The sequence below is a fragment of the Anabrus simplex genome, chromosome 1 (genome assembly GCF_040414725.1).
Source record: "Anabrus simplex isolate iqAnaSimp1 chromosome 1, ASM4041472v1, whole genome shotgun sequence".
Classification (NCBI taxonomy): Eukaryota; Metazoa; Arthropoda; class Insecta; order Orthoptera; family Tettigoniidae; genus Anabrus; species Anabrus simplex.
The window spans coordinates 165668412-165691469 of record NC_090265.1 but is presented as its reverse complement, the minus strand read 5'-3'; positions in this window follow the sequence as shown (position 1 = coordinate 165691469).

Sequence of the window (23058 nt, the reverse complement as noted above, 5' to 3'; positions counted from 1 at the left end):
AGAAATCCCCCACACTTGCCTACGCGCGACAATGGTGCTGGTCACATTCTCAACAATTACAATGGCAGCAGATGTAATTTACCGCCAAGTAGCGGTCTTGCATCTTGCTGTTGGGTTCAGAACATCTATAATAATAATAATAATAATAATAATAATAATAATAATAATAATAATAATAATAATAATAATAATAATAATAATGTTCTGGACCGTCGTCGAATGTGCAGACCGCGCTAGAAACGGGTCCTTGACGGGTAATGACTAAGAATGCAGTCCGGCTGGGGGTTCAGAACCGCCAAGGCACCTAAGACGACACCACGCCGGATCTCCTGAAGGATATGTTCCATATTAAAAATGCTTATAGGAAAAGATGGCAAAGATTTATGGACCCAAGTGACCGGGTGGAATACCTGGACCTAGCCCGGGAAGTACGAAATCGATTGCTTGAAAGAAAGATTGAAAAATGGAGGGAGACTTGCCGTAATCTATTAGAAAACGAGTCAGATCGCGAATTTTGGTGGGTTCTCGCAGAAAACGAGTCAGATCGCGAATTTCGGCGGATTATATATCTAAAACAATAAGCATTCATTTATAAATTTCAGTATAATACCGTAGCGAAGCACGGGTACCTTGCTAGTTCAGTGATAAATCTATATAGATGTTATCCCAATAAAATGTATACACTGTTTAAAACCGAGCTCGATAGCTGCAGTCGCTTAAGTGCGGCCAGTATCCAGTATTCGGGAGATAGTAGGTTCGAACCCAACTGTCGGCAGCCCTGAAAATGGTTTTTCGTGGTTTCCCATCTTCACACCAGGCAAATGCTGGGGCCGTACCTTAATTAAGGCCACGGCCGCTTCCTTCCAACTCCTAGCCCTTTCCTGTCCCATCGTCGCCATAAGACCTATCTGTGTCGGTGCGACGTAAAGCAACTAGCAAAAAAAGACAACACTCTTTAAATGACTATAACACTAACAATTATTATAATACAGAAAAGTTTAAAAAATAAAAATAATGTGAACAAGTGTAGAAACCAGCCAATTATCAAAAGTGTTCAAATTGTTGGCCATTGTGGTCCAAGCACAGCTGATAACGCTGACTGATTGAAACCAAAACGTTCCTAATTATTTCTGTTACGGGGCTACTCGTGGAAGGCAGAGGTGAAAGAAGGTGCGGGCTGGAATGGGTCTAACTACAAGGTCGAAAGATGAATTAAAATGTCAATAAAGGTTATATTTTCATAAGTAGAAAACTTAACAAATTTTACATAGAATTTAAACAGATAACAACAACTCAACCACTATCCACTAATCAGGTACAAGGTATAATTTTTACAAACGAAAGCCCGAGTTTCGGGGTCCTTAAAAGTTCTGGGCTTCGAGCCCCAATTACACAATCCTTGAGCTATTAGCCCAACTTTCCCAACGTACACTCATTTGTTCAGAGGGCAGAAAACCCCTTCATTCAAGGAGCATAAGCTCCAAAAAAAAACAAAAAAAAAAAAACATGTCAGGCCTCCTAGAGGCACTTTTACCACAAATGAAAGAGGTAACCGGCTCTCAATTTTTCAAGCTTATAAAGGTAATACCAGACTTTACAATCACTTGCCATCAAGGCACAACTTACAAGAATTAAACAGGGGTATCTCGTACCCAGCCTACAGGGCCTTAAAAGAAAAGGAAAAATAATAGGTTAATTTAAATGGCCCTAAAAGCAAGAAAGGAAAGGAGGCATGAATCAGCACTCCTAAATACACATTTTAAAACCTAAGAGGCACTAGGCCAATGACACAGGGGCTATTCCCAAGCTAGGGAGGTGACTCGTATGAGAAAACTTTAAGACATTACAGAAGGGAAGAAACAGTTACAAAACGTAGTCACCTCAAACCAAAAATAAAGGGAAGCTCAAGAGGGTTAAGCACTCTCTATCCCCGATTTACATTTAAAGATAGATGAAGTTTTTACAAAAGCGACGGCAAATTACATGTTACAAGATAGGTTACATAGTAAAGGTTTTGGACCTTCCCCGCGGTTTAGACTGCTGAGCTAGCGAGAAATAAAAATGTTAAGTGGCCATTACCTTGTAGAAGAGCTGCTGCCGGATGAAAGAGGCGCTTCCCGCCTCCTGCTACACTTCCATACACTCGGCTAGATGTTGTTCGAGTGGCCGAGAGACAGGATAATCAGCAGTTTTTATACTCTCGGGGAAAATTTGAGATCGTTCATGAATAATTAAGACACACCCACAGTCGTTTATTCGCTGGCTACAAATTACACATCAAAATTGGAGAAGAAATACACGATTGGTCAAAAATTAATTACAGAAATAATTGATTGGCTAACTTCAAAACTGGCTGAAAGAAAAGATTTATATTGACAACCCACAAATGAAACAACGAAATTTACCGGGCGAGTTGGCCGTGCGCGTAGAGGCGCGCGGTTGTTAGCTTGCATCCGGGAGATAGTAGGTTCGAATCCCACTATCGGCAGCCCTGAAAATGGTTTTCCGTTGTTTCCCATTTTCACACCAGGCAAATACTGGGGCTGAACCTTAATTAAGGCCACGGCCGCTTCCTTCCAACTCCTAGGCCTTTCCTATCCCATCGTCGCCATAAGACCTATCTGTGTCGGCGCGACGTAAAGCCCCTAGCAAAAAAAAAAGAACGAAATTTAGTAAAGGACAAACTTATGAATACAAAATTTCTTCAAATAAAGTTCTTCCACTTCGCACCAGGGTGCATGATCCCAGTTTTACAGTAGAGACATCTATGAGAGAATGTCCACACTTCTTGATCAATAGAAAACAAAATACGTTGAAATCCACACAGTACTGACAACTTCGTAATCACAAAATTTCCGGTAGTGACATCTTATGAGAAACTTATAAATTGATACAGTTGTTGAAGTTCAGAGTTTCTCCTGTAGAGGAGTACTTTAAGGCGGAAAATTCAAATGTGCGGCGTAGAGGTGTAACGACCGGTACAATTTCAATTGGTATTTCGGCATATTCTCTTTCAATGGCTGCTCTCAACACATTGTTTGTAACTGGTTTTGTGGTGTAAACTATGTGCTTAACATACCCACACAGAAAACAATGTATTGGGGTCAAATCTAGTGAGCTTGGAGGGTACTAGGCAACTCTTCTTCGTCCTACCCTTCTGTTTGGAGGTGGTCGTCAAGATATGCCCTTACATCCAGATGGTAGTGGGGAGGTGTTCCATCCAGCTGAAAGTACTATTCTTCACTCCTAAACATCTCTTGGACGCATAGCATAGCGTATTCTTGTAGCAAGTTGAGTTAATTTGCACCATTAACGGTATCATTAAAAAATAAAGGCCCAATTAAACCAAATGCTGACAAACCACACCACACTATAACTCCAGGTAAGTTCACATGTGCTCCACTGTCAAATGAGGACTGTTAGCGGCCCAGTAGGTGCAATTGTGACGATTAATGGAACAATTTAACTTGAACATAGATTTATCACTCCAAACAATCTTGTATGGGAATTCATTGTCCTCTGCAGATTTTGCTTGGTACCACACACAAAATTCAATTCTGCTATCATAATCATCTTCATTAAGAGCATGAGCTGATGTTGGAATAAAACTTCTCCATTGGGCACGCTTCAAAATGCGATAGACGCTTTATTTTGGAACTTCTGTCTCACGAGTCGCTTGATGAACAGATTTTCTAGGCGACTTCAAAAATCGTGCCATGACTTCTCTTTCTCTTGTGGGGCTGGTGGATGATCGTGGTCTTCCGGAATGGCTCTTGTGGACGTCCTTAACACTTCCTTCTTCCTCAAAATTAACTTGTAAACGAGTAATTGTGAGTCTCATTGGTGCATCGTGTTGAAACTCCATTCTAAACCTACTTTGCACTTGACTTATGTTCTCAATCTTTCAGAGACACTTTATAATGTATTTTCTTCCCTCAACGTTCAGTCTGACTCCAACTATTATTTTAAGCAGCCACTACTGAAAAGAAGACATAAAACGTGGTTGTAATGAACTGTGAAAGAGTGTATACATTTCATTGGAACATTCTGTATATGAAGTACAAATCTATAAAATTACACTGGTTTCTTTTCATGAATGAAGAGGGATCACTATAGTTCATATCCTTTCGGTTTTGGCTTTAGGAGTTATAAACTGGGTCGTCAAGCAGGAAATATATCTACCGTAAACAAACCTATCTTAAACCTGCTCCCTATGTGGATCGGTGGTAGAGTGTCAGTCTCTGTATCCCAAGATTGCGGGTTCAAACCCGGCAGAGGATTTCGGATTGTTGAAGGCTGGGAGAAAGTTCAATCGACACTCCATGTCGTTCGATATCGGCATGTAAAAGATCTCTGGTAACACATTTGGTGTTAAACCGACAAGACAAATTTACTAAATTTCAGCCACAGACGCCCAAGAAAATTTTGGTCTACTCTGCCATCGTTCCTTCGATCTGTTATGCTGAAGATATTGTTGATGAGCCTGCAAGATTCCAGCTCGTCAGGTGGCCTTATAATAATATTATTATTAGGCCTATTATTATTATTATTATTATTATTATTATTATTAAATCTATGTTGGTCTATTTATGGCCGAGATTTAATCATTTCTCGGGAAAACACCAAATGTGTCACCAGAGATCTTTTAAATGCCGACATCGTACGACGTGGACTCTTTGTCCACCCTTCAGACATCCGACGACTCGTACATCTGTCTGGTTTTTACCCACTATCTTGGGATCCAGAGCCCAAGACTCTAACACTAATCCACACGGGAGTATATTTCCTTCTAATAACGATTTAACGATTTTATAATCAAAGAAACGCAATGCAATATGGCTAAGGGCATGACTTTTTCGCATTCATTTATGTTCTATATAGCGAAAAGGAAGCAAATTCTCGTTATTTCGCCATCGCTTTAATTTCACTTTAATCATTTCTTAAAAATATTCATAAAAATGTTTAATTCACGAGATTTGTGAATTATTTGTGTGCACTTAAAGGAAGCGCCTTGAAGAACGCTATCTAACATACAAAATTTGAAACTAGTAGTGCAAGAAGTTGGGACGTCGATCAAAAGATGTCACCACTAAAGTGATAGAGTAATGTGTTATTTTAAGGTTTCCTAAACTAACTGGATTTCTTTTGTTTTTTGGGGGTGTTTCACAGTTTGCAATAACTATTTCAAGAAGTGTGGACTTTTCTCCATAGATGTCTCTACTTAAGAACTGATGCCATGCACTCTGGTGCAAAGTGGAATAATGAGAAATTTAATGAAATTTTGTGTTCATAGGTTTTCTGAACTGAATTGACTTTCCTTATTTTTGATACTTCAAGGTTTGGAACACTGCTTACTTATCCCACCAACTTGGGATCTCAACCAATAGGAAAATTCATGGATTTATTCTTCTGCCTATCATAGGCTTCTTGTAACTTTCCACTATCCAATAAAAATGAGAGGGTGTGTCCGGATTTAGTCCAGAGCCTTCTCGAACCTTCCTTTCGGGTATAAAAGCTGACGCCTTTTCGAGCTAACTTGTCTTATTGATCGTCGTGTTACTGAGTGTGTGTGTTAAGAGGGGAGGCGGAGGCCTCATTCTTCGGCAGGCAGAACATCAGATAAGGTAATGGCCACCAGTTTCTAACTCAGTAGTTATCTCAGCAAGCTGATTCGAGGGGAAGGTTCCCATCTTTAACTATGTAACAGTCAATTTCCTAACATGTAAACTTATTTTTCTTCTCATGTACAACTTCAAGTAAGCCAAAGGTACTTAACTGAAAACCGGGGATAGAGAGTGCGTTACCCTCTCGAATTCCCCTTCAATTAATCTTGAGGTGACTATGATTTTGTAACCGTTTTCGTTTGTAAATTGTAACTTAACTTGTCCATCTAGTCACCTGAGTAGTTTAGCGTTAGCCCCTGCATTGTCGGGCCACAAGTCCAAGTAGGGTTTTAAGCTCTTGATTTCAAGGAGCGCAAGCGTCCGCCTCTATACATTTTGTTTTTGGGCCCAGTAATTGAACCTGTTAATTGCCATACAGGGCCGGTAGAATGGGTACTAGATACCCCTGTGTAAAGTTAAAAAGCTATTGATACGGTCTTCAAATTGTAGGTTGTGCCTAGAGAGGCCTGCAGGTGTAAATTTTAGTGAGCAAAGACGCTCTAATCACCAATGTAATACTTAAAGGCTGCCTTGAGTAGGCTGTAAGGGTTTGGGAGCGTAGTCTCCTAGCTAGAACTGTAGAGCATTAAGGCTTTTTTCTTCAAATGCCAAATATACACTGACTGACAGAGCAAATGCAACACCAAGAAGGAGTGGTTCGAAAGAGATGAAAGTTGGGGAAAAAACAGAGACGGCACGGACGAATAATTGATGTTTATTTCAAACCGATATGCAGCTTACACAATGCGCACGGCATCGACTCAGTAGGATGTAGGACCACCGCGAGCGGCGATGCACGCAGAAACACGTCGAGGTACAGAGTCAATAAGAGTGCGGATGGTGTCCTGAGGGATGGTTCTCCATTCTCTGTCAACCATTTGCCACAGTTGGTCGTCCGTACGAGGCTGGGGCAGAGTTTGCAAACGGCGTCCAATGAGATCCCACACGTGTTCGATTGGTGAGAGATCCGGAGAGTACGCTGGCCACGGAAGCATCTGTACACCTCGTAGAGCCTGTTGGGAGATGCGAGCAGTGTGTGGGCAGGCATTATCCTGCTGAAACAGAGCATTGGGCAGCCCCTGAAGGTACGGGAGTGCCACCGGCCGCAGCACATGCTGCACGTAGCGGTGGGCATTTAACGTGCCTTGAATACGCACTAGAGGCGACGTGGAATCATACGCAATAGCGCCCCAAACCATGATGCCGCGTTGTCTAGCGGTAGGGCGCTCCACAGTTACTGCCGGATTTGACCTTTCTCCACGCCGACGCCACACTCGTCTGCGGTGACTATCACTGACAGAACAGAAGCGTGACTCATCGGAGAACACGACGTTCCGCCATTCCCTCATCCAAGTCGCTCTATCCCGGCACCATGCCAGGCGTGCACGTCTATGCTGTGGAGTCAATGGTAGTCTTCTGAGCGGACGCCGGGAGTGCAGGCCTCCTTCAACCAATCGACGGGAAATTGTTCTGGTCGATAATGGAACAGCCAGGGTGTCTTGCACATGCTGAAGAATGGCGGTTGACGTGGCGTGCGGGGCTGCCACCACTTGGCGGTGGATGCGCCGATCCTCGCGTGCTGACGTCACTCGGGCTGCGCCTGGACCCCTCGCACGTGCCACATGTCCCTGCGCCAACCATCTTCGCCACAGGCGCTGCACCGTGGACACATCCCTATTGGTATCGGCTGCGATTTGACGAAGCGACCAACCTGCCCTTCTCAGCCCGATCACCATACCCCTCGTAAAGTCGTCTGTCTGCTGGAAATGCCTCCGTTGACGGCGGCCTGGCATTCTTAGCTATACATGTGTCCTGTGGCACACGACAACACGTTCTACAATGACTGTCGGCTGAGAAATCACGGTTCGAAGTGGGCCATTCGCCAACGCCGTGTCCCATTTATCGTTCGCTACGTGCGCAGCACAGCGGCGCATTTCACATCATGAGCATACCTCAATGACGTCAGTCTACCCTGCAATTGGCATAAAGTTTTGACCACTCCTTCTTGGTGTTGCATTTGCTCTGTCAGTCAGTGTATTTGTGTAATACTGAGAGCTGCTTTGGGAAGGCCATAACTTGTAACCATTGGAGCAAAGTGCTCTTGAAAATTGTATTTTGGGTGATTTCTCTCCTTGTCTATTTAACTAAACGCAAAATTAGTGATGTTGGGACTCTTGTAAATTATGAGCTTGAAGCTCAAAATTGCAACTTACCAATTCTTGGTTTTCCTGTTTGTCGATTTTGTACCAAATTAGCTCTGTACCTGAAATCTTGTTCGTTCACCAAGTGCATTGTTTTGTTAAAATTTAATATTTGAAAAGAAATATAAGCTTTATTTTAAGGGGACCGGGGACACATTTTTTTCGGTAAATGGATGAAATTGTCTAAATTTGAATTCTGGCATAAATAACTTGTATTAACCTTCCTCTACGTAACAAAAGTGGTTTTGTGTCGCTGTGACTATTTTTGGCGTAGTTACGGCCGTTTTAAATGACTCTGCACGGTCATTTAATTCTCCACCACGCCCCCTTCCTCTGTATGCTCGGCTATCCGTGTCCCTTCTGTTACCATTAATTCCCTATTTACAGTAGCATTGAGATGAAACAATTTTTGAATATTGGAATATATACTGCCGTCTGTTGGCTATGTTATGAACTACTTCAACCTCGAGGAATTATGAGGGATCATTTGTAGCAATGGAAGTATTTGCAGCTGATATTTTATGAAAAAGATCAGTGGAAGAATGTGGCATGCGCTACACAACTGTGCTTTCTGATAAGGATGCCAAAACATTTCTCCACCTTTTAAATGGAGCAAGAAGAGTGCATTAACCATGTTGCAAAAAGGATGGGGACTGGTTTGAGGAATTTGGTGAAAGAGTGGAAAGTAAAAGGAACTACACTTGGTGGAAGGGGGCCTGGAAGTTTGAAAGAAGCAACTATTGTGAAGCTCACAAATTATTATAGGTAGGCAATATGTCCAAATATTCCCTCAACAGATAATATGAAATCTGCAATATATGCCTCACTATACCATTACTCCTCCACAGATGAAGATCCTAAGCATAAGAAATGCTTTTTAGGACCTGAATCATGGTGCTTCTACAACAAGAGTATCGCAACTGGACAAACCCCTCCAAACCCACAAAAAATGTCAGTTAAGTTCACAACTGCAATGCTGCTGAAAATTGTGCCTGTATACCAAAGGCTGGCATCAACAGAACTTCTGTCTAGATGTTGTACAGGGGCTACTCAAAATGCAATGAAAGTCTTCATGCATGTAAATGGAAAATGTGCCCAAGAGAGACCTCTTTGTCCTCAAAAAGACTTGGAATAGCTGTTTCTAATGCAGTTTCAGAATACAACATGTGATGTAGTGCAACACAAGAAATGAAAATGGTTATAAGGAATTATAAACTTTCACCAGTATCCAACAAACTTGCCACACAAGGAGATGGAAGAAGAAAATTTTACAGTCAGCGGTCAGTCACACAACAAAAGAAAACAGCCAGGAAAGAACTGACAATCCTCAAGGTACACAGGGAGGAAGCCAAGAAGAAACAGGAGGGTAGGAGTTATAGTGTTGGTGAATTTTAAGAGATTTGGAAAGGCCATTATGAAAATTTTTAATGGTTTTAGAACTAAAATTCATTTAACTCAAAACACCATTTTTTGTAACCTGCAGTGTTCCATGCGGGTCAAATCTAAACCTACATTTACCAAAGTCGGTATCTAGCTTCGATGTGACCTAACAAAGAAATTGTAGGATGGATTTTGCATTCTTCTTCAACATACTCATTTTATGAGGCAAAATGTACAGAAAATTAGTGGAAAATTACATGAAATAAAATTAAAAAATTGAAACAGGAGTTAATTGAGAAACATAGGGTGAATCAAAAATTCCATCCTAGAGTTGTTTTGTATTATAAGGAAGAATCATTTCACAAGTTTTCAAACTCTCAGGTAAAAGTCCATCCCGCAGGGAACTTTTTGAAAGTTGCCTGTTTCGCGAGTGTCATAAACACAAAGTACATCATATCTCATGAACTAATAACGATATTAAGTTGAAATTAAGATATATTCTTTTCATAATAGTCCTACATATTCCATATCAATTTCATTGTGATTGCTCAAAAATTGTGGAAAATTAGAAAATGTGTCCCTGGTTCCCTTAAAGTCTTATATTAATCTTTGACTATCGTACTTTCACCTCTGAGTTCAACAGAATACCCCGGAACATTGATAATCATTTTTGATTATTCCTTATGTACTCTTGATTAGAACTATAGCTTAGCCATAATCAAGATTAATAACAAAGTACCCTTTCACTCTACATGGTCGTACATTTCACCCTTGTACGGCCAAATCATGAAGGGAGATTTTAGATTATTAGTACTAAATGAGAAATCCTTATTCTGTATTCTGTTTCCCTTCACACACGTGATATTGGAATACAAGTTCAAGTTCCTTATTTTCAATGAATTTCGCTGTATTTTCGCACTTATCGAAAAATAAGTAAATTTCGCTTTCAACTGGCCTTGTTGCTTAATTCTCTGTAATTCGCGGAAAAAACCCACTAATTTCTTAACCAGAATCATATGATTTGTTAATATTTCTCAAATCGCTTCCAAATATTTTTTGTTGCGCCTGGCGTTAATGCTAAAAAATAATTCCTCTAAGTATGGGCTAAATAAGAAATGAATACTGACTTAATACTCTTATTTTATTAGTGATTTGATTTTATACAATTTAATTCAGCTCTGTTTTCAGGAGTCAATTACTTTTTTTTCTCGGACAGAAGTAATTCGTACGCTGAAAATGATCGTTCTACGTCGACGGACGTAAGTGGGTAATACTTGTACACTGGCACTGACTGCTCGGAACATGCTTCTGGCAAAGACTTTAGACACTTTTGCAGTTTTATCTGGTAAAACACTGCAATAGACGAAAATCTAATTAACAGATGAACGTACTTGTTTAAGCATACCTTGGGAGGCTACTGTAAGGAGGAGGAGGAAGGAATGTCAGAAAGAAGGAAATTGTTGTGAAAAACGTCATTATCCATCTACCTAATTGTATTGCGACACTGAAAGCACGTTCCTTGATCAGGGAAGGTTTCTCATGTTGCCAAGTGATGTGCAACATACATATTTCTTAGATAATCGATCACACATAAGAGAAAAGTTTGTCTGTATATGCACTAAGGTTCAAAATATGCACTAACGTTCGAAATATGCATTTGCATACGCGCATGTGCATTTTTAATAAGCGGGCCCTAATGATTACATACAGAACACTTCTATTCAGCGCCTAGTGTATATTCAAAGCAACTTTTCATAATATTTGATACTCTCTTTAAAGCAATGGAGTACAATCTAATGGCATTTCAAGGAAATACGATCCAATTCATCACTGGTCTCCTCAACGTCACTCGCTCGGTTTTGGACACGGAATATAGCAAGCCCACATCTTCCATGACAAACCAAGAGGTCTAGCTACCTTTTCAAGACCGTATGAGTTGTTCTGAAGACCAACGAATTAGATGAAGTATACATAATACCGTCAATGTAAAGTTGTGACGGCGTCCACTGGTAATCCATAAGCCGGACTGAGTGGCTCAGACGGTTAAGGCGCTGGCCTTCTAACCCCAACATGGCAGGTTCGATCCTGGCTCAATCCGGTGGTATTTGAAGGTGCTCAAATGCGACAGCCTCGTGCCGGTAGATTTACTGGCGCGTAAAAAGAACTTCTGCGGGACTAAATTCCGGCACCTCGGCGTCTCCGAAGACCGTAAAAGTAGTTAGTGGGACGTAAATCAAATAACATTATTTATTATTAATCCATAAGAGCATAAAGTACCGAGTAATTTGATTAAACCTAATGAATGCATACTTAATGCATGCTTACCGCACAGGAAGCGTATAAAAAGTGAATCGCAACCTGCAAATTGTGAATATTCATTTTTTGTAAGAGATTCGCTAATCCAAAGTGATTGAAAAGTATTTAATTCTTCTTCTTTCCGATGAGGCTTGCTAAGGACTACTTGCCAATTTCATTTCGGTTCTTGATACTTTGTTGTTTTCTCTTCCGTTCCTTCAAATATTCTTTCATCCCTTCACTATGCTATTTATTTATTTATTTTATCATTTTTTTATTTATTTTTAATACATTTCAGCTCTAAAATAAGAAAATAACAGGCTAATTCACCAAGAGTATTGAGGATATTATAAAAGATCAAGATTTGTGCATGTTCAAGTAAAATAGTTTTGTCAGTATTAGGGGAATTCCGCGGATTGGTTGGCATACCAAAGGTTAAGCAGTAAAATTATTATTTTTATTTTGTGGTCACATGAATCTTCATCATTAGGCTTACGTGACAAGCGTCATTAATATCTCATAATTCCTTCAATTTGGACTACATCAGTTTATTTACGGTGTCTTCACGGTTGGACGTTTCAGTTGTAGTACGATGTGATATTTTCGATTATGATGATACGACTGGAGTAGTTATGGGGCAGGGGAAGTAATGTGGAAGTAATCAACCACTTAACTATCGTCTAAAGTAGTATTAAACGTTTACATGCAAGGTACGAGGGTAAGTTTGGCACATATCCTTAACCAACATGGCACAAGACACTCATAGAAAGAAACGCAATAATTAAAGAGCTATTGCCTAGTTATACAATATATCCCTACGATGGTCTCTTCTATGTCTGCACCGGGGGCTTATAGAATTTTTTGTAGCTGTGGCTCTGTGTAGATAGGAGAAACTAAGAGAGTTGTCCAAACAATAACCAGCATATACAATGAAGGAGTGGAAAAATCAGTCGTTCGTAACATTGCCATACAAACAAACCTGTCGTATTATTTGATGGGATCAAATTACCAGCCAAAATTCCGGAGTACTTAGGCCCACGGAGTATCGAGAGAGGAATTACATATAAATAAACATGCTTATAATTTTAACTGGAATTGCTGACTGATGAATGATGATCCATAATTTTACTTCTAAGGAGCTAAACATCTGGGCTATCGTCGCTGATGACAGGAACTGCTTCTAAAAACGTTTCTAATCTTTACTAATAACCTGAGCAAAAATAAAGAGCCTGATGTCACGTACCGAAGTACTACTGTAAGTGTATGTTTCTACGCACGTACCAATTAACTGATCACTGCCTCCGCATCTAATGATTCTTCTGCCTTGTACGTACTTCATTTCTATCATTATCATTGAAAATGCCACATCATATCATAAACGGCTGACAGTGAAGATATTGTAAATACGTTGTCACTGTTCACAACTAAGGAAGCATTAAACAGTAAGGGGCACATGGATATCTGAGAGCTGCTTTATTGCAAAGACGTTTTGTATACAGCGAGGAAGTTAGAAAATCTGAGGCTTCTCATCGAGGTACAGCTGGACGTGACATTTCCATCCTCTTCACTTCAGTATGTACCGAAATTCCACGGTGATATATACCTTTATTACCATTAATTTATGGTAAAATTCACACGCACTGTCACTATAGTACAAGCTCTGTACGGAAATCAACATGCGTCAGCAGGTATACGAGAATTGCATTTTCCAATGTATTCTTTTTAATTGTCTTGGTTAATATAAGTAACAAACGCCACAACTTTTTCATTATTTACATCATTTAATCTGTCATATGAATTGTTAGTGGAAATGTCATGTCATAGCATGGGTGTAGATGATGAAAAATAGACATGGTTCACAGCAGAAGAAGCATTAGGTAGTATGGTGCACGAATATAAACCTACTTGAGTTGCTACATTGTGAGAAATTCTTGTGTTACATTCTAGAAGTCTGTTAACTGAGAACACAAGACCATGGCAGTATCCTATATGGATACAGTTTCATTTAATTTAACTTTCCCTTCTAATTCATTGTGTAATAAAACTCCACTGTGAGATATTCGCTTGCTAGGATTCATTACAGCACTAAACTTACACACTGACACTCCAAGCTTGGTGTGAAAATACACTGGCGTGGCCACCCATACATGAATTAGTTTACATTTATGGTGTAATTCTTTAGAATAACATCACTGATACTATAAATGCCTAAAATTCATAATTTGCTACACAGTATTTTCTGCCATATGTGTGATATACGGTACAATTGAAAACTGAATTGGTGAATAGGTGAAACGCCTTACAGTAGAAATCTCCCCCCCCCCCCATGGCACTACAGCCCTTCAAGGGCCTTGGCCTACCAAGCGACCGCTGCTCAGCCCAAAGGCCTGCAGATTACGAGGTGTCGTGTGGTCAGCACGACGAATCCTCTCGGTCGTTATTCTTGGCTTTCTAGACCGGGGCCGCTATCTCACCGTCAGATAGCTCTTCAATTCTAATCACGTAGGCTGAGTGGACCTCGAACCAGCCCTCAGGTCCAGGTAAAATCCCTAACCTGGCCGGGAATCTAACCCGGGGCCTCCGCGTAAGAGGCAGGCACGCAACCCCTACACCACGAGGCCGGCACAGTAGAAATATCGAAGGATAATAATTTTCCTGGCCTGGAGTAAAACAAATCATTAGAGAGTATGGGCAATATGGGTACTTGAGAGTTGCTACATTCTTAGGAATGATTGCATTTTCGTCGATAAATAAGCCATCTTTTGTTTTAACGTGACTGTTTATAACGTGATCATAGCCACAGTATATCCAGTCTTACGTGGAAACGTAACAACAGGATAAAATATTTTATTTAAAAATGTCAGCATGCATTGGACGGGTTTCAAATTACAACCACCGTCCTGGCATCTTCTCTTGGGATTAATTACAGGATAAAATTCATACACTCACTTTTCAAACACCGCACAGAGATCAACAATCTTCTCTAGTTATACGTGTATCAAATTTCCAATGTACTTTATTTAGTGCACTTATTAACATCGCAGATAAATGGCCGAAATATTTCGTCAACCGCACGGTTTGCTCTGATATCGATCGCTGTGATGCTCAATTCAAAACTTAAATGGACAGCAATCTGGCTGGTCCAGTCACCTGTCATCTGAACTGTCCCCAGTACGTGCTTCAGCCATTTACCACGTTACTGCACCCTCATGAGGGGCGCTCATACATTTAATTCAATTACGAGCAACAAGGAGAGAAGGACTGATGTGATAGTCGTGCGTTTGAGGGGCCATTTATTATACCCGCCACGCGTGTGCCTCTGGCACATGATATTAACAATATTCAAAACCAATATCGATCAAATGTTATTCCTCTTTTTTTACTTTACTTCACCCCAACCCTGCCTCCTCGCTTACCCACCCCTGTCGACACATACAGCTTTGCGATTTATGGAGTATGTTCGATCTACGTGGTGGCAGCACGGTGGGATATTAATAAGTGTTAGGACTATAACATTATAGTTAACGACCTAAAGATGAGAGCAAAAAAGGCGGTCCCATACTACAAGTGGCGCATATCGGGCCGACTAATGACACCATTCGAGTGACATGTTGCGCTCATTATACAAGCTGTACGTGTACTGCTGTTGCGACTCATCAATATTATATTAAGGTTTTGTGGCCTGCCTGTCTGTCGGCTTGCCTGCCCGCCGCCTGCATTACGGCCCGAAGAGAAGGATGCCGCCGATAATGTTTACAGGTCGTTAGTCTCACAACGTCACTCTTATGGAACGTTAAAATAATCGCAGAAGTTCTTATTCTTGATAGTCATTTCTGAGTATAAAATGATCAAACAAAACAAATACTATTGTTCTACTCTGAAATATGCTGGCGAGTAAGTTTCCCTACCTTATAACATAAGACGGTGATATTTGTGTACCAGCTAGCAAGTAGTCACTCTATTTGGTAGTCGAGAATTATACTGGCCAGTACAACGGAACCTATCCGCATTTACAGTGAAATTCAAAGGGAGTCCAGGTATATAGTTGTGATTATATGTAATACGGTCATATTTTAAATCTGTAGTGCAAGAATTTTATCGTTCTGGTGTTCTTTTACGTACTGGAACATCTACCATTACGAGGCTGAGGTTATTGCTATTTTACTTAACGTCGCACCGACACAGATATGTCTTATTGCGACGATGGGATAGGAATGGTCTAGGAAGTGGAAGGAAGCGGCCGTGGCCTTAATTAAGGTACAGCCCCGGCATTTGCCTGGTATGAAATTGGGAAACCATGGAAAACCATTTTCAGGGCTGCCGAAAGTGGGGCTCGAACCCACTATCTCCCGATTACTGGATACTGGCCGCACTTAAGCGACTGCAGCTATCGAGCTCGGTGAGGTTATTGAGCAAATTCGAATACCACCGGACAGATGTGTGATAAAACCCGCCAACTTGGGCTCAGGACACCAGTGCTTCTACTGTCTGGTTCACTGAAACCAGCACGTTACCTAAATGTTAAATAAATATACATAATTGCGAAATACCTCACACTCACAAAATATCTCAGAAACTACCTAACTTAAGTGAGTGAAATTTGACATATTGATTCCTATTAGGTCGTAAGTAACTTTATAGCTAAGAAACCTTTTTAAAATCTCAAGTGCTAAGGGGTAAAAATTAGGTGATAAAACACGGAAAGTAGGCTGTATTTCAGAGCACATGCTGGTATGGTAGTTGATTTGTATGCCACTTGTTGATGCGTAAAATGCATTTAAACTCCAAACGATAAGTATGGATACCTCTTAGACGTGTCTCTGTGAACATCCTAGAAACCAGTAAAAAGCTTTCCTTACATTATTTATTTTGGCCAAGCAAAGCTTATCGTTGGCCTAGTTAGAATACCTCGTATCTCCCAAAATTCTTCCTATCCGTTGTTTCACTTAAGACTAGTCACGCCTTCCAGTCACATTTGGGTATGCAGTCCATCAGAACAATGTTCGTTGGGTTCATTTTCTTATGCTCGCTAGTAAAGGAAAATGAACCTTATAAAAATAGTACTCTAGGAGTTAGAAAAATACGTCACGCAAACATACATACGGTAGGGTAAGGTTAATTTTCCTTCGCACATCGGGATAGAAACAAAGAACACAACGAACATTGTTCTGATGGACTGCAAATCCATGTGTGGGTGGGAGGTGTAACCAGTCTTAAGAGAAATAATGGATAGCAAGAACCTTGGGAGATGCGAGGTATTCTAACTAGGCCCTCGTTATACTGCATTATTAAAATTACGCTGTCTGAAGAAAATAAATTCCATCAATAAACGAATAAATACAACAATGGGGAAACCAGTATAAAAGTGAACCTGGAATAATCAACATATTAAAGGAACGGATCAGAAATCAACTGTAGTAATGGGTAAGTCAATATATGTTAGAAATCATTAATGCTCAATAACTAAAAATCCTATTGGCATATAAGAGTAAAATCTACACAACAGAAGAAGGTCGCCACAATGCGCTGAAAAACAGGAAATCACTCAAGGGACAGGAATATATATATATATATTACCTGGTTTGTATTCAGAAAAAATAAGGTGTTAGCTGCTCTCAAAAATCCACTACTGCAGACAGGCCGGGTTATGTAGTGCTGAATGGAGAGATAGCAAACGTCACGCCTGTACAAGCTGTTCCAGGTAAATCTATGGGCAATAAACACTGCATGTGATGCAGTGAGATTGATAAGTTGGTACACGTACTAGGATTCTCTAATTATTTTGTACAGTATGTATATGGAACTCCAGTCACCAAAACATCCGGTCGTCAATGACACACAGTGAGAAATATGTTACACAATGCATGAAGAACTCCACGATCTTGCAACTGGCGCTACCAAGATAAGAGCCGTTGGGGCACCTTCTAGTGGCATCCTACGACATGTAGGGGATACCGTGGATGTAATTCTTTTGCTAGCGGCTTTACGTCGCACCGACACAGATAGGTCTTATGGCGACGATGGGATAGGAAAGGCCTAGGTGTTGGAAGGAAGCGACCGTGGCCTTAATTAAGATAAAGCCCCAGCATTTGCTTGGTTGGAAAATGGGAAACCACGGAAAACCATCTTCAGGGCTGTCGACAGTGGGATTCGAGCCCACTATCTTCCGGATGCAAGCTCACAGCAGCGCGCCCCTGACCGCACGGCCAACTCTCCCGGTGGATGTAACTCTACCATCCCGAGACACAGCGGATCTTTTCTTAGCAACCACGTCATCTAGCATTGTCCACTAAAGCACTGACAAACATGCTATGTTGAATGACGGGTTACATCCTGCCGCAACTTGTCACGGCTCACGATAAGGGGCAATTGTAGACTGCTGGAGATTTGAATGTGCAATTCAATAACATACATCCTTCGTATATCGAAATAAAGCAGTCTAATAAGATCGGAAATTATGTCACGAAATTAATGATGGTCGCATGACTGTGAACAGGATCTATTGGCCCAGGAAGTGTTCAGTTTAATGCCGTTAATGGAATGCTGGGAGTGTCGGAGGCGTTATGCTGATGCCGAAGATAATGCTTGTTTACATCATATTCCTGACTGCTCACTAAGCCTGCATACAATCAGGATTCGGCAATGTCTTCTGCAACATCCAAGAAATTTCTTCAGCATTTGTAGATGTCTACAGATCAACGGAAGGTTTCCTCATTGAAAGAGATGTTAAGCAAGGCGATCTTATATCACCAAAACTATTCACAGCCATGTTAAAAATGGCTACGTCAAAAGTAAATCGACACAAAAGAAATATCCGAATCAAAGGAAAAATGGACAAACCTTCATTATTGGACCTGTAGACAGAAGACAACTGAACCAATAAGACAATAACATACGGAGAATTACTGGAGTTTATCGGCAGGGAATTAGACAAGGTCATACTGCCTGGAAAGAATTACTACATAAATATGTTGTTAAGAGTCCAGATCATAACAATAATTGAATTGGCTTATAAATATGATGATGATGATGATGATAAGTTAGTGTGTGTTGGTTTATAGGGCTATGGTGATCATCAGCGATTTGATCTACAGTTTTGCTTGTTTTCAGGACTTTTTATAGTAATTAATTTCACATGTGTTAATAGTGTTATTTAGTATCAGTAAATACAGTATAACATGGATTTCACAGTGTATCAACACGTGTCACAGGTCGAATTAATTGGACAGGATTATACATCATTTCAAAAGCACCATTCCTTAAGTTCAGAATAACACCCGTTATATTTATTTATTTATTTATTTATTTATTTATTTATTTATTTATTTATTTATTTATTTATTTATTTATTTATTTATTTATTTATTTATTTATTTATTTATTTATTTATTTATGTATTTCAAAAAGGGTCTACACAGAGTTCTCCTCCAACTTAGACACTGCTTGCACAAAACAAAACTAGTATAAAGTTGTAAGTTAAAGGTATAAGTGGTAAGTGAAATGATAAGTGTAACCTGTGGACCGAAGGTTAGGCAACCTGAAGGTCAAACAAATAAACATTAATCAGCGAAGTCGGTACTTGGCTAACAAATGTGAAAGAATTGCTACAATCAGGTTACGTAACAAGGCGAATGAAAGATAAAGCAACCTCGTGCAGATCCGTTTCTTCACGTCCATTTGCCTTAGCTCGCCTGGTATTGCTACTTACCACTCCAAGCAGACTTCATCAAAACAATGCATACCGCTGAGGGCACATCGACTTATTGCTCTTATTATGCTGGCGTCCTTTCTGTTTCATTCCAACGATTCCGGCACTTATTTTCTCCATCCTTAACCGGTTGTCTTAACATACAATACCTTTCATTTTCCTTAGACATAATTTCTTTACTGCACATAAATCTTATTCAAGTTTCCTCTACTATTCCACTTTTTCACTATCCATACTAACATTTTTCGTTCATCATTTTGTCTACACAACTCCTGTTGTTTAGTGCTTAGAAACATTGTCCTTAGTCTCTCTGTTACATTACAAAATCCTATTAAATGCATGTCATCGGTCTGTTTCTCACATAGAATACACTGTGTGCTCTCTTTGCTCCTAATCCATACTATTTTATGTACAGTCCCATAAGCCACCATAATAGACCACCTTTCATCCTTATATCTCCATATCTTATGTTTATTTTGGAGAATTGGAATATCTTGTAGAATAAACTGAGCGAAGCTCTATCCCTACATTCTTCTAACCACCTTTGCATCTGATATCCTTGATTCTTGCTATCATGGCCCTTTGACTTCTACTATCTTTGCCCTTCCATGTCTCTAGCCAAATACAACCCATACCCAAATTCTTGACATAAGTTTTAATTTTTGACAGCCATCTATCGGCATACATTCCTGCCATTTCTTGTTTGTATGCTTCCTGTAGCACAAGACCTCCATTGCACGCGTTATACGTTTTATTATCATTATAAATTTTAGCAATGAATATTTTATTTTGATGGCCTTGATGATTTGACTATAGTAGTATTCTATGATGTAATTCATAATGTGCATAAAATTATCGTAACCATTAATATGAGTGATATTTCAAGTAACGCTTAGTTAAAACGTAGATGATTCTGTAAGAGATATAGGGCCGATGTCCTAGATGTTAGGCCCCTTTAAACAACAATCATAAACCATTATCGTCAATAGGAGTTACACATCAATCACTTGTACTTCAAACGAAGACATTTACATTTTTCATTATATTCTTATCTTTTGATGTGTATAACGCAACGAAGTCTCATCTGTACATTATGATCTGCATTTTGTGTTTTTTTTTACATAGGTCACAAATCTGATATAAGGTTAGGCTACTTAAATTCACGAAAACGGATTTTTAAAATTAAAAGTAGACATATTTCAATAGTAAAGCAAATATTACATCAAACGAAGAGAGTGCAATAGAATGCAATTACAAAATCAAGTTTATTACACTTTTATCCACTTTCACTAAAATCCATACTAAATTCTAGTGCGCCAAGTGTCATTTTCTTTACGACACTATTCCGTTCAAGAAATTATACATTATGATAAGAATATTGGGTAAAATTATTATTTATAAGTATTCTATTCGCTATTTTGGAGTCAACTTTAACAGTGAGGTGACATTCTCCTCTACTTGTAAGGTGAAGAATCTCCAAAAGGCTCTGGAAATTCTTCTTTCTCTCCTGATAAAAGCCGATAAAATACAAACTATCTCTCCAAATTTGCTGTTCTCTTTCAATCAGTTCCAAATATTACAATTTCAAGACCTTCCTTAACGACGCAGATATCATAAGATGTGTAGTCTGAATGATATGGTTTATTCAGACGCAAATCATAAAGTCTTCGGTCAGTTCTCTGCATATTGGGAAACACACTAGCAACACACTGATATTTGTAGGATTCAGAAACCATCTGACAACCCTTACTTAAAATGCCCACACGAAACTTCACCAAGGAAGTTTCACCAGTCTATCGGCATTTAAAATGACGGCTAATGTATCAGCCGTACGTAGTTTACCTGCTAGGTCACAGGACAATTATCTCTGTAGCTTCTTCCACAGAGAGTTCGAAACTTTTTAATCAATGTACTGGGAACCTGACCGCATATCGAATTATTGCAAAATTCACGCCACCATACCATCAAGCAACTAATAGTCAAATATCTGCGCCATGAGTCCCACACAGTCTACGATGTGCACTGTATGGCAACAGCAAGCAGTAATTCGAGGATTGGCATTCTAGATTTCAATCCTGACTCCTCGGAGGGATATATAACACACACACGAAAGCCAACCTGAAGAAGTGAACAAGGGGAAGAAAGGAATATAAGAAGGCACGAACCATTCTACAAAGGAAAGTGCCACCTCGAGATCACTGACATCATCGGAGCAAGGCTTCGTCATCAGTTCTTTGCAAACAAAAGTCTTAAAAATATTTGATATCAGATATTGCTCACATAGGCCTACACAGTATATTAATAACTCTCGACTCTGTAACATTTGCATTCACGGTTATTGAATTGGTACTATTTAGACTTGCGGCAATTTGCTTCTTGTAGGCAAGAAACGATAATAATAATAATAATAATAATAATAATAATAATAATAATAATAATAATAATAATAATAATAATGCACCCGCTCCTGCAGCGGTCAGTGCCAAGTTATCCCGGTAGCTCTTGATTTCTTCTCAGGGTATTCCATTTTCCGCTCATAAAATCTGTGATTTTATATATAATTATTTTACGTGGTTTCGAATGAGAATTTGTCCGCTGGAATACGCACCACGGGAGTATCTACACGCACAAGTACGAACCTGTGACCAATAACTTCAAAGGGATCTCTTTTCGCTTGTAGAACAAACCAATTGCTTATTTCTATGAATCTTATTAACTAACTTACAACTAGACGTTACCCGAACAGAAATTAAAACACAGTCACTTACTAAGAAAAAATATAAGATTATTTATTGACTAAAATAATGTTCGATGTTAGATGAAGTGAAATCTGGATAGTATAAATTGAGTAATATTTAATCATTGAAAGACTAGAGTCAGCGCTGGCTCAAATAAAAAAATAAAGTAATTAAAGCTTAAAATGTTTACATTCTCTCATAATTAATGTTCAAATTCATATTAATACAAGTCTCAATATTCGTAACCATGTTCCGAAAAGTATTTCATTTCCACCAATTATATTCGAGATCACTGAGCAATCATGGAATCAAATAAAAATACACCATGCGAATACTGTCCCGTTAATTATTAAAATTATCCTCACAACATATAAGTCATCATGCAGAGATAAAATGAATGATTTGTTAACTTGGAAACGTAATAAAATTACATGAGAAACAGTTAGATTGTAAACGCAAATCTGCTCATATTTTCACGTAATTATTTCCAAATATACTCTTGTGTGTGTATTAAATTGTAAAAGTGTTCTCCGACTTTCCATTCATAAATTATAATCATTCATAGATCTGAACTCTGATTATTTGGTCACATATTTCGAGTCGCACAAGTAACAACTTACGGGCTAAGACAATACCCCCCTAAAGCCTACGACATATGGCTCCTAACTAACCATTATAATATTCTTCATATTTAAAATACTCGAATTGAAATCATTATTGCATGAAAAGAAATAAACATCTAACTAACTATTCAAGTAGTTTCTAATCCACACACTCCTCTATTAATGGCTCAATGTGCTCTAGCATTCTACTATTTCTCAATATTTCATATGTATACGAGCTACTCAACTTGTATGAATAGTATAGAATGAAATTATTGCGTATTATCCTGTAACGTCACTGCACCACGAAATATTAGATGTATACTAAGTCATGAGTCTAGTGAACTGTACATTAAAGTACTCTCTTATTCACAGTACCTGTTATTTACCAATGTCAGACATAAATATAACTGTCACGATACACAATTCTACCTTAATACATGTCTATCTTACCTTAAAATGGTCATCTGC